The sequence below is a fragment of the Artibeus jamaicensis genome, unplaced genomic scaffold (assembly GCF_021234435.1).
Source record: "Artibeus jamaicensis isolate MK-2021 breed Jamaican fruit bat unplaced genomic scaffold, CSHL_Jam_final scaffold_461, whole genome shotgun sequence".
Classification (NCBI taxonomy): domain Eukaryota; kingdom Metazoa; phylum Chordata; class Mammalia; order Chiroptera; family Phyllostomidae; genus Artibeus; species Artibeus jamaicensis.
The window spans coordinates 16,417,752-16,430,770 of record NW_026522045.1 but is presented as its reverse complement, the minus strand read 5'-3'; the positions used below and the strand labels follow the sequence as shown (position 1 = coordinate 16,430,770).

The following is a 13,019-nucleotide window of genomic DNA, read 5'->3' as shown; positions in this document are numbered from 1 at the left end:
GTTGCTATTTTGTTTTAAATATATTTTATTTGTGAGATGAAGCAATTTTTATACTTACTTATCTATATCTCACTTTTTGTGTATGAATTGCTTAATCATATGAGGAATATCCATGAGGAATATTTTTGGCTCAAATTATCTGAAACCCTCATTAATAGTGGCTTAAACTAATATGGTTTATTTTTTTTTCTTTTCACAATACAGGAGACTGGAATTAACCAGCTGCTGGTGGTAATGGTTTAGCAGCTGAGTGGTATATTTGCAAGATTACTTCCCTAACTTTAGCAATCCCATCCTTGTTCAAGGCAGGAAGAATGAGGTAAGAAATATGTATATGAAGGACAAGTACCATATACATATTTCTTACCTCATTCTTCCTGCCTTGAACAAGGATGGGATTGCTAAAGTTAGGGAAGTAATCTTGCACCTTTAACAGGAAGCTAAACAACAAAACAAACAAGCAAACAGAATAAAAACAAAGACACTGAAATAGAGAACAAGTGGGCAGTGACCAGAGGGGAGAGGGAAGGGGATTTAAGGGGAAAAATGGGGAGAGATTTTGAGGAACAAGTATGAAAGACACAGGGATGAGGACTGGGGGCGGGGAATGGGAGGGAGGTGGGGAGATGGGGCAGGGGGGGCTGGGATGGGAGAAATAGACCAAAAAACTGTACTTGAAAAATAACTAAATTTTAAAAAATGATTAAAAATAAAAATAAAAAAATAAAGTAAAAAATATGTATAAAATCTGTACTTTTAATCAAGGGAACAAATTTTCCTAGAAATGCCCTTCTCCTCTAGCAGACAGTTACTTCAGGATTGTGTCATATTAATACTCCTATTTCCCAGTGAGGCAGGCAAGAGAGAAGGGGTTTGTGAATGCTTGTTGAGTCAGTCAGCAGTGCATGACTCTCTGACCATTTATCTATTAGAATGCCTTATTGATTTGTAAAAATTCTCTGAATATTAGCAATATTAAGTATTTTGTCACATTTGTTTAGCAAATATATTTTCTTATTTGCACTTTAACATTATTTACACATACAGAGATTAATGTGTTTTTATTGTTAGGGCTATACATCTTTCATTTTATGTTTTTTCTTTTGTTCTTATGCTTACAAAAGCCTGGTACATTCTGAGAAAAAATAATATTCTTTCATAGTTTCCTCTTTATCTTTCATATTTTAATTTTCTTTTTTATTTAATTATTTTTCATTTTATTTTATGCTTTTTTTCTTTTTAAAATATATGCTGTTACAGCTGTCCTAATATTTCCCCCCCCTCAATCCACAACCCCTCCACACTCCCTCAGGCAATCCCCACACCATTGTTCATGTCCATGAGTCATGCATATAAGCTCTTTGGCTACTCCATTTCCTACACTGCACTGTACATACCCATGGCTATTTTGTAACTACGTATTTGTACTTTTTTTTTTAGTTACCATTTTAAAATTTTTAATTGTTCAAGTACAGTTTTCTGCCTCACCATCCCAGCCCACCCCCCAGTTCTCCCCACCTCCCTCTCATTTCCGACCCACCACCCCCGTTATTGTCCTTGTGTCCTTTATACTTGTTTCTGCAAACTGTTCACCCTTTCCCCCTGAGATTCCCTTCCCTCTCCCCTCTGGTCACTGTCAACCTGTTCTCTATTTCAGGGTCCTTGGTTATAATTTGCTTGTTTGTTTGTTTTGTTGATTAGGTTCCTGTTAAAGGTGAGATCATATGGTATTTGTCTATCTCCTCCTGGCTTATTTCACTTAGCATTATGCTTTCCAGTTCCATCCACACTGTCCCAAAGGGTAGGAACTCCTTTCTTTCTGCTGCATAGAATTCCACTGTGTGAATGTACCATAGTTTTGGGATCCATTCATTTACTGACGGGCACCTAGGTTGCTTCCAACACTTGGCTATTGTAAATTGTGCTGCTATAAACATTGGGGCACGTAGGTTTTTTGGATTGGTGTTTCAGGGTTCTTAGGATATAAACCTAGCAGTGGAATTTCTGGGTCAAAAGGCAATTCCATTTTTACTTTTCTGAGAAAATTCCATATTATTTTCCATAGTGGTTGTACCAGTCTGCAATTTAAAAACTTGGAATGTTGCCCTGTTTGATTTCTTACCTGAGACCAGAGAGGCAGTAATTCAGGGAGATGGATGAAGTAGAACAGAGGAAACAAATATAACCTACTACCACTAAACATGGGGAAAACAACCCAGTCCTGCAAACTGTGCAAGAAAGTAGCTCATGATTAAGTGTTCAGTAATCAGTAGTGGATAAGGTAGACTCTTGAAGGAATGTTTAAAGGCAAGAATGGGTAAGGTAGACTTTTGAAGGACTGTTTGTGGCAAACTGCAAATGTTGACTGGAGAGAACAGAAAACAAAGACACTGGCTCAATTTCATAAATAAGAGGTGAGTATGAATATACAAATGGAAAGAACACAGAGATCAGTTTTACAAGCAGCTGTGACATGGAAAATCCTGTTAGCCTGATGTAAAGTCCAAAATTTCCTGAGAGGCACCAGAGAAATAAAGCTAGAACTGTCATTAACATGGTGGCCAAAGGTAGTTTTCTAAATTTTATTTCTCAACTACAGTTGATATTTAATATTATTTTATATTAGTTTCAGATGTACAGCATAATGATTGACAATCATATAACTAAACTAGTTTTATGAAGGGTAGAGGAAAAATGGCTTAGTAAAGTCATTCCCTATATTCTGCATTAACCTAGGGCTGGGCACTCTCTATGTAGAAAGTGCAGTTACTGCAAGGTGACAGCCAAGTGACACCCCAGCCCTGTATGAGAGTGAAAAAATATATAAATATGTGAGATATTTTAGGCTTAGAAAAAATATCTTCCCATATGTTTGCATGTAATCCCATCTGTCTTTGATAGAGAAAAATGACAAACTGAAATTGACAACAAATTTCCCAAATTATATTTCTCTGCTCCAAATAGAAACCACAGAATAGCCTAAAGAATAATCTGTAGCCAGGAGCTGGAAGCAACCTAGGTGTCCATCAGTAAATGAATGGATCAAAAAATTATGGTACATATACACAATGGAATTTTATTCTGCAGAGAGAAAGAAGGAGCTACTACCTTTTGCAACAACATGGATGGAACTGGAAAGCATTATGCTGAGTGAAATAGGCCAGGTGCTGAAAGACAAATACCATATGATCTCACCTTTAACAGGAAGCTAAACAACAAAACAAACAAGCAAGCAAAATAAAAACAACACTGAAATCGAGAACAGGGGGACAGCGACCAGAGGGGAGAGGGGAGGGGATTTCAGGGGGAAAAGGGGAAGGATTTACAGGAACTAGTATAAGGGACACATGGACAACAACTAAGGGGGAGGGAAAGGGGAGGGAGGTGGGGGGCACGGAGGGTGGGCTGAGATGGGAGTAAAAGACAGAATACTGTAGTTGAAAAATAATTTTAAAAAAGAAAAAAAATAATGCTTATAGATAATTGCCTTTATGAAATAAAGTCTGCTTTTAAGATGCAAGTGCAAGGTCTTCAAGAACCCTTATCTGGGCCATCTTTTGGAATGAAAATTTCTGAGACATAGATCTTATTTAAAAGAAAGAAAGAAAGGAAAGCCTTGGCCATCTGAATAAATCAATTGAATTTATTTCAGATGTTCAAAATTTGTAAATCAGTGACTTTTGCTGTATGATACTTGTCTAATGAAAGTATATTTCTCAGAAGTGTGACTATGTTTGCCAAAAAGGTACTAATGTTTTTAAAAGTTACAGAATGTATTTGTCAATAAAAAATGCCAATTGCTTAAAAAAAAAGAATAATCTGTAAATTATCATCCCCTGGCATCAGTAAAAGTAGCATCATGGTATTTTCTAGTTATCTTGAAACTGCAAGACTAAATTTAAGTTAAAATATTGTATGACAATGCAATATATCTCCAAATTTATTTGCATTGTCTGTGTTGGATAGTTAATTGGGTGCTCAGATTTATAGCTGCTTTGATAGAAATGAATAAAATTGATGAATATTAGCCTTGGAAGAGACCTTTGCATTCAGTCATTTGTTTACTTGTCTCTGGTCATCATTTATGGCAATGATGCCTCTATTTTGAGACTGCAGTTCACTTCAGAAGTGTTTGTTCATCAAGGAGGAGGTATTGAATAGAGTTGAAAAATACAATAAAAATTAAAAAGAAAACTTTACAGAAACATCCATTCAACTAATTATTCTTCTTCAGCTGATTTTTAATGGCACTCAGTATTTCCTTAAGACTTAAGTTGAGATTCTTCCCATTTTTAGCCAAATATTTACCTACCCATTGGACTGACTATTTCAGGTAATTTTGGGGAATTGCATGAATTGAGAGCTTTGTTCATAATTTTGAAACTTTGGATTCACAATTATATTTTCACTATGCTTTTTGTAGTACAATAGTCTTGCAAAGAAGATTTAATTTACCATACTATGTATCCATCTTATATTTGGTTCTCCCACAAGATGCTGTTAGTGACTGATGTTACAGGTTTTGCATAATTTGTTACTGTCTTCTTTTGTCCTAATAGTTTTCATCACAGCTAGATACAAATAACAACTGACTTAAGATATTCTTTTCTAGCATGCTATTTCCATCTGTATAAATGCAAAGTTAAGGCATTTTAATAATGAGCACATGATAGAGAAAATTGGGATTTGGGTTTGATAAGGCTATTAGCAACCCGTCTCTTTTTGTCTGGTTTACCAAACAATTTGGCAACTTCTTCAGATGCTGCTTTGTCAAATCTTTCAGCATACATGTGGATCTTACCTTTACAAGGCATTTTCAAATTGGGGGCTTTGGGTTTTGTTGGATCTGATTGCACTTTCACCAACATGGCAACCTGCAATGTAAATGCACATTTACCATGCACAGTGTCTTTATAAACCTTATGCCTACAGGCTCTCAACCTATTTCTCTTTTGCTGGCTGGAGACTTTGGAATAGATGCAGCTCCTGTGTTCTGATGCTGTGAACAGACTTCACACAGCTTATAGATGGAATTTGTATCTCTGGCTTTAAAAATACAGTGTTCATCATGGAATGATCCTACCTTATCAATGATAATGCTCTTACAATGGAGAAACAACCTTCTATTTTCTGGAGAACTGGTGACTCTTTGTGTTGTTCTCCTCAAAACATTAAAGAGGTCATCAGTTGAGGAGATTGTGACAGCATTGCAAATATCCTATGAAATGGTAAGGGAGGGGGCCCATATTTGACTAGATGAGAGCCAGGTGTCCCTAGAGTCTCCATTTGTATTTATGACCTCCTTTGCAAAGATGAAATTAAACTGTTGCTGTGCTATTCTTTTATCTGTGTAAGCCAAGGAGAGATAGCAATAAACTTCATGGTGGTGGATGGGCAGTTCAAGATGATGGAGACTTTAAGCCTTGTTTGGTAACTTTTCTTCTTAATGGCTTCATTGTCTTCAAGCTTGGTTGTTGGTGGTATTGAGCTCTAGGAAAAAGAAATTAAGAGGGAAGGGAAGACGAAGATTGAGAGACAGATCAGGAGCATGGTCCAAGTATCACTAGGTTTATTCCTCAAAGTTGTTGTGAAAATATACGGTCAGTAAATATTGAACTATATGTGATCAAATTATGTGAAATAATGCATTGAGAAAAAGGAAAAAATAAACCATAATGTTAACAGTTCTTATCTCACGGGTGAGAATGAAGTTGAATGGCTTTTTTTCATCTGTTCTGCATTTCCCCCCATATTTTCTATGCTGATTCTATACGACTTTATAATACAGCAATAATTTTGTAAAAATGTAAAGAGAAAACTTGTGCATGTAAAGATAGAGTTGCTTTTATGTCTCAGTACGAATTCGTTATACCATGAAATGTACTGTAATTACTAAACATTTTTTCCTGCTACATGGAGTTGTGGCTTTAATCAGCATTCTTGGAAGAAGACATATAGCAAAGAAGCAAAAGTACATTATTGACTATTACTCCAAAATCAACAGTATTTCATAAGTAATTTTAAAAATTCAGTAGCAAGTAAACTCAATGTTAAAAAACCTTATCTTCATAGAGCTCAGATTTATTGATATATAATTCACCCATTTAAAGTGTACAATTCAAGCATTTTTAGTATATACACAGAATTGTGAAACCATTAACACAATCAATTTTAGAATATTTTCATCACCTGAAAAAATACCCCTTACCATTTAGCCATCACTCCCCATTCTACCCCCAACTTCCCCAGGCCCTTGTAACCACTAATCTGCTTTCTGTTTCTACAGATTTGCCTGTTGAAATTTCTTATAAATGGAGTCACAGCAAAAATGTGGTTTTTTGTAACTGGATTCTTTTACTTAGCATGATACTTTTCAGATTCATCCATGTTGTGGTATTTATCAGAACTTCATTTCTTTTTATGGCTTAATAATATTCCCATCATATGGATATATTACATTTTGTTTATTCATAAGTTGATAGATGTTTGGGATTGCTTCCATTTTTTTTTGCTAAGTAATTCTGTTATGAACATTTGGGTATAAGTTTTTATGTGAATATTTATCATTATTCCTCACAGGTTTATACTTAGGAGTGTAATTACTGGGTCAGATAGTGACTGTTTGTAAGTTTCTGTAGATGGCAGACTGTTCTGCAAAGTAGTGGCACCATTTTACATTTCTGTTGGTAGTATATAAAGGTTTCAATTTCTCTACATCCTTATTCAATACTTGTTATTATTCATCTTCTTGATTATATCCATTCTAGTGGGTGTGAAGTGCTATCTCATTATGGTTTTACTCTGTATTCTTGCAATACCTGTTCATGTTGAGCATCTTTTAATGTGCCCATTGGCTATTTCTATGTCTTCTTTAGAGAAATGTCCATTCAAATACTTTGTACATTTTTTGGTGTGTAGAACTAACTACCTCTTTATTTGAAAAATATATAAACCAAAAGTTTCCAACTTCTTGTACACGTTGAAAATTTTCAAAAAAGATCTCTTGAATACAAAATCCGATCCAAGTGGCTCAAAATTAATCCTATGATATATTTTCTAAAGTCATATTATTTTGGAACTCTGAATTTTTTAAACGTATTTTTTGATATTTGTTGTAAACTGCTCTGCCTGATTTGAGGAATTGCACTTTGATCCCTTGTGGCTAAGGGCAAGAGGGACGACCTTTGGAATGCGAGCCACAGGAGACAAAGCCTGTCTCTGGTAGCAAACGCTGCCTAAGCTTGGTCTCCCTGCCCCAAAAGCTTGGTCTGCAGTCAATTATGGGTAAGACCCCTCACAGCGGGGGGCAACCTAAGCCAGACTCCATCACTTGGGAGGCCTTCAGGGAAGGACTCATGGGCCTGCAACAAAGAAGGAGCAATGGACTCTGGTCCCTGACTTTGACATAGCCTGAGTCCCCATGTTCTCTGGGAGTAGTGCTTCCTGGCTCTAATCTCCTTAAGCCTGAATACCTGTTGGGGAGAGGTGCAGCTCCTTGCCTTGCTAGAGTGTGTCCTGGGGAAAAAATCTGGCATCACAAAGACTTGCTGATAAACCTGTGAAATCTGCTCTGTTAAGAGTGCTTTCATTCATATGATAAGGATCTGAGAGGAAATGAGTATGTCTCCCAGTTTCTGCAACTCTCTTCCTGACAGACACTGACTCAGACTTTGAAGCCCTCAGATTTCTTTGAAATGTTACCTACTGTTTGATCCTTGCCACCCTGTATTCCTGTATATTACAACCCAATAAAAGGCTGCAGAAGAGGGTGCTTGGGGCCTTTTTCTCCTTGGAGAAAATGGCCTCTGCTGGCCTTTGTCTCCCCTGGGAAACTGGTCACAGTCTACTCCTCCCCAAACAGATCCAGCATGTCTCAGTCATTTATTCATTCACTTGTGTCTGTGCACCGGGGGGACTCATGAAGAAGTTGCCCCCACAGATATTTTATTTATTTATTTTAGAAAGGGGAAGGGAAGGGAAGGAGAAAGAGTGGGAGAGAAACATTACTGTGTGGTTTCCTCTCATGTGTCCCCTACTGGGGACCTGGCCTGCAACCCAGGCATGTGCCCTGACTAGGAATTGAACTAGCAACCCTTTGCTTCACAGGCCTGTGCTCAATCCACTGAGCTACACCAGCCAGGGCTGAATTTTTTTAATGGCAAAAAATACCACTGAGTTGAACGTTTTTATTTTGCTAATTTACAGAGAGAATATTAATAGTCCACTTTTTATAGATTCTAAACGCCACCAGCAATTTCCATAAGATGATGTTGTCCTTCATAGACCAGTGTCTGATCTGGAAAAGCCCAACCCACATTCTTTTCTATCCATCGAATTAATTTGTCTTCTCAGAAATCTTGTTGGATGTTTTCTTTGTTGGCCTCTTCATGTTGCTGCTTCATTTAAAAGACTTTGTTTTCTAACTGCACAATAGTCCTTTCAATCTCATAATTCTTACTGACCAGGGATACCCAGTTTGACTCCATTTCTCTTCATTTAGATCAGCTGTGAGTTACATGCTCTTTTGCTACCAGTTTAAATCTTGAATATGTTTCCTTAACTTTTGGAGTTCTTTCTGTGCATGCACAATCATATGAGCTAGACTTTCATTATGTACTTTCCAGACATTGCACCCATGCTGTGACATTAGTTCCAGATTCTCAATCCAAATTGCTTGATGCTCCAAGTGGGCCATGAAATTGTTCACACACTCTTGCCATGCAGTGATGTCATTTTTCTGACCTGAAAAAGGGGGCTGGAAGTTCATACCATTTCATACTGAGCAATTCAAGTGGTTTGGGGGCAGTCTTTCGAATTCATTTCTCATTATGTTGGTTTAAAAATCAGTATAGTCCGGTGCTGTCAGGTAGCTCAGGTAGTTCTTAGTAGGTCCGTATCTGCGAGTTTCCTCCTCCACCAGCACTGCGACTGCTTCCTACATACCAGGCACTTCATAATTTTGGTCAAGATACAGCAGTGCATCCACCACAACCTTGCCAGCCACCAGCCCAGTGTTTGCCAGGTTTAGTTCTCCTGAGTTTTCTGAGTCTCCTTTGCCCATTTTTAATTGGGTATTCTTTTTATTATTGAGTTGCTAAATAATGGAAAGGATTTGGGGCCTGACAATCCTGGATTTGAACCTAGCTCAGGCACTGAGTAAAGTTGCTTAGTAAATGATAATCATTCTTATTGCTTACCATAGAGCTCTGTAAGGAATTGGATGCTCTCTGTGAGGGAACAGGGTATTCTCTGTGACTACATTTTCTTTTTTTAAAAATTAGATATATTTTATTGATTATGCTATTACAGTTGTCCCATTCTCCCCCTTCACCCACATTCTCCTCCTTTAGTTCGTGTCCATGGGTCTTTATATATATATATATATATATATATATATATATATATATATATATATAAAATTTGGCTTCTACATTTCCTATACTATTCTTAACCCCCTGTCTATTTTCTACCTACCATCTATGCTACTTATTCTCTCTCCCCCTCCCACTCTCTCCCCTTCCCACTCCCCCACTGATAACCCTCCAGGTGATCTCCATTTCTGTGATACTGTTCTTGTTCTAGTCATTTGCTTAGTTTGTTTTTGTTTTTGTTTAGGTGTGGTTGTTAATAACTGTGAGTTTGTTGTCATTTTACTGTTCATAGTTTTGATCTTCTTTTTCTTAGATAAGTCCCTTTAACATTTCATATAATAAGGGCTGGGGGGTGATGATGAACTCCTTTAATTTGACCTTATCTGGGAAGCACTTTATCTGCCCTTCCATTCTAAATGATAACTTTGCTGGATAATCTTGGTTTTCATGACTTTGAATACTTCTTTCCAGCCTCTTCTTGCCTGCAAGGTCTCTTGAAAAATCAGCTAGAGGTCTTATGGGCACTCCTTTGTAGGTAACTCTCTCCTTTTCTCTTGCTGCTTTTAAGATTCTCTTCTTATCTTTAATCTTGGGTAATTTAATGATGTGTCTTAGTGTATTCTTCCCTGGGTCTAAATTCTTTGGGTCTCTAAGCTTCCTAGACTTCCTGGAAGTCTATTTCCTTTGCAGGATTGGGGAAGTTTTCCTTCATTATTTGTTTAAGTAAGTTTTCAATTTCTTGCTCTTCCTCTTCTCCTTCTGGCACCCCTATGATTCAGATGTTGGAATGTTTAAAGAAGTCTTGGAGGTTCCTAAGCCTCTCATCATTTTTTTGAATTCTTGTTTCTTCTTTCTGTTCTGATTGAATGTTTGTTTCTTCCTTTTGGTCCACACCATTGATTTGAGTCCCAGTGTCCTTCCCATCACTGCTGGTTCCCTGTATATTTTCCTTTATTTCACTTTTCATAGCCATCATTTTTTCATCTAATTTGCAACAATGTTCAAACAATTCTGTGAGCATTCTGATTACCAGTGTTTTGAATTGTGCATTTGATAGGTTGGCTATCTGTCATTTAGTTGTATTTTTTCTGGAGCTTTGATCTGTTCTTTCATTTGGGCCATTTTGTTTTGTTTCAGTGTGTGTGCTATGTAGTAAGGGGTGGAATGTTAGGTGTTCACCAAGGTGGGGCAACCCGTGTAGCTGGCTTGTGGTGTTGTATGTGGGGGAGGGGTCAGAGAGGGAACAATGCTGCTTGCTCCATTCTGTGCTTGTTTTCAGTCACTTCCCTCGCTACACACAATCAGATTGGGTCCTTCTGGTGCTGATTCCTGGATGGGTATGTTTGTGTACATTTAAAGACCATGTTGTTCTTGCCAATGAACTCTCCTGTGAGGCTGGGAGTTTCTCTCACTGCTGCCTCAACCCCCACAGGTGTTTTCATTTGGTGGTTTGAGGCTTTATTTTCCTGTGCCAGAACCCTGGGTTGTGCAATCTGTCTCCTTCCCAAGTTGTTCCTCCCAGTTTATCTGCATGAGAATGTGGGACTGCTTGCTCTGCCAGCCACCACCTTGCTTGCTCTGGTCCTCCGGCCCCTGCTGTACCATGAGTCCTCTCTGCTCAGCTGCCTGTCTCCACCCCTTCTACTGGTCTGAATAAATGTTTCTTCTTCAACTCCTTGGTTGTGGGACTTCCATACAGTTTGATTTTTCTGTCAGTTCTGGTTGTTTTTTTATTTCAAATTTGTTGTTGTCCTATTTTTGGTTGTGCAAGGAGGTACAGTGTGTCTACCTATGCCTCCATCTTGGCCAGAAGTCTTACATTTTCCACATAACTGAAGTTTATCCACTTGTTTGCCAAATGTTAAAACATCTCTCATCTTCTTTATGTACATTTCATGCTTTGTTCAACAGATAGCACTGAACCTGATTTAACCATTTCTTGATGACTCCTTGGAACATCATGGATTGTATTTATTTGTAGCACTATCATGGACCACTGATTTGTATGCTGAGGCTCTCGTGGCTCTTCTAATGACTTATTTCTAGTGTTTGGGTTCTTTTTTTTTTTTTAGTTATCCTATTTCTCCTGGAGTTCTTCTACCCCCTCATTGTTTATAATTTGACAGTAATTTTAGATAGAATGGAAGGTTAACAGGGAAGCCAGATAAAGAAACTGATTAAATATCACATATAATTTTAAAATATTAGTTTCTAGTTCAAAAGGCATAGGTTAGCTTCTTTGTCATAATAAAGTGCATTGCCTTTTGTTGCAGCTGTTTTATTAAAGGTTTGGATACATTTTCATTTACTTTCAAAGTCCAGTTTGAGCTTCCATTGGTTAAGGTTGCTGCAAATTATACTATTAGGAAAATGGAATATTGTAATCATTCCATACTTCATAAGGGCTTTTGTTTCATTTTCAACATTCTTTCACGTATATATGTGAAATTTCAAAATTCGGAACCACCGACAATAAAATTTTAAGTAATATTGACTTTAAAAAAATCAACCTCAACAAACTCCAAGCATTTCATTAAGTAGGAGAGTTTTTTAAATCTGAATCTTGTATTCAACTTTTAATTATCTAAAGGTAAAAACATTTGTCTGTATTTGAGTTTATCATAGAGAAGTATTACCTTCAAAGTACCCACTTCAGGTACTAGCATTTTGGTTAACCAATGTTGCTCTTGTTTGAAAATTAATGTCTATTCCATACAGTGCTACTCATTTATTCTTTTTTCTTTTCTGCATGTAATCTGCACCCTATCTGGAAAAGATTTTGCATGCTGATTTGTATGAAAGAGTTAACTGCACTGGCAGAGGTCCACTATCAGGGTAGACTGCTGTAAGGAAAATTGTGCATTAAAGGATAGTTGATGTGCAGGTACCTGTGTATGTCATATATTACACAGTACTATTTATCTATTCAAGGTATTTTTAAGATTATAAGATTATGTTTTTGGTTATGAAATGGGCTTGATAATTTTCTGATGGTTTTAGGATATGTGGGGCTTAATAAACAAGCCAATGGAATGTGAAAAATTCAGCCTGTAATCTTGCTGAAACTGCAGAACCAGGTGTCACATCCCCTGGGGGAATCTATGACCTGTAGGGTGAATTGCTGGCACCAGCTTGCCTGGACTGAGTTTAGCTGCAGGCAGGAGGAGGCTGAACTATAGGTCGCAGGTGAAATCTTGATCTACCAAAGAGCCACCTTGGGTGGGGCAGGTATGAGGAAGCAGTATCTGTTAAAAGGGTGATTCTCACTGGGAAGTTCATTTGTAAAAGTGTTTTTACAAGAAGTTCATATCTTACTATCATGGGAACACCTTGTTCAAGGTCCTGGTTCTGTCCATCCTACTTGATTTCATAGAACTTAATTGTTTCTTGGTCTACCACATTAAGAAACATGAAAATGGTAGGGTGGGTCTCAATTCTGTTGTGTGTTTTTTTTTTGGTCTTCTTTTTTTCTCTTGGCAGCAGCATGTGTCATCCTATTCCAGATATCTCATTAATAGTTATTAAGTTATTAAAATAAAAAGAGAACCAACTGTATGGGAAAACATATTTGCCAATGATACCTCAGGCAAGGGCTTAATCTCCAAAATATAAAAAGAACTTACATGACTCTACTCTAAGAAGACAAAC

General features: G+C 37.3%; 1 pseudogene; it reads right to left on the bottom strand.

Annotated features, from left to right (window-relative positions):
- Positions 1–8,348: 8,348 nt before the first annotated feature.
- LOC119051670 (pre-mRNA-splicing factor SPF27-like) lies at positions 8,349–9,061 on the bottom strand (annotated as a pseudogene).
- Between the last annotated feature and the right edge of the window lie 3,958 nt (positions 9,062–13,019).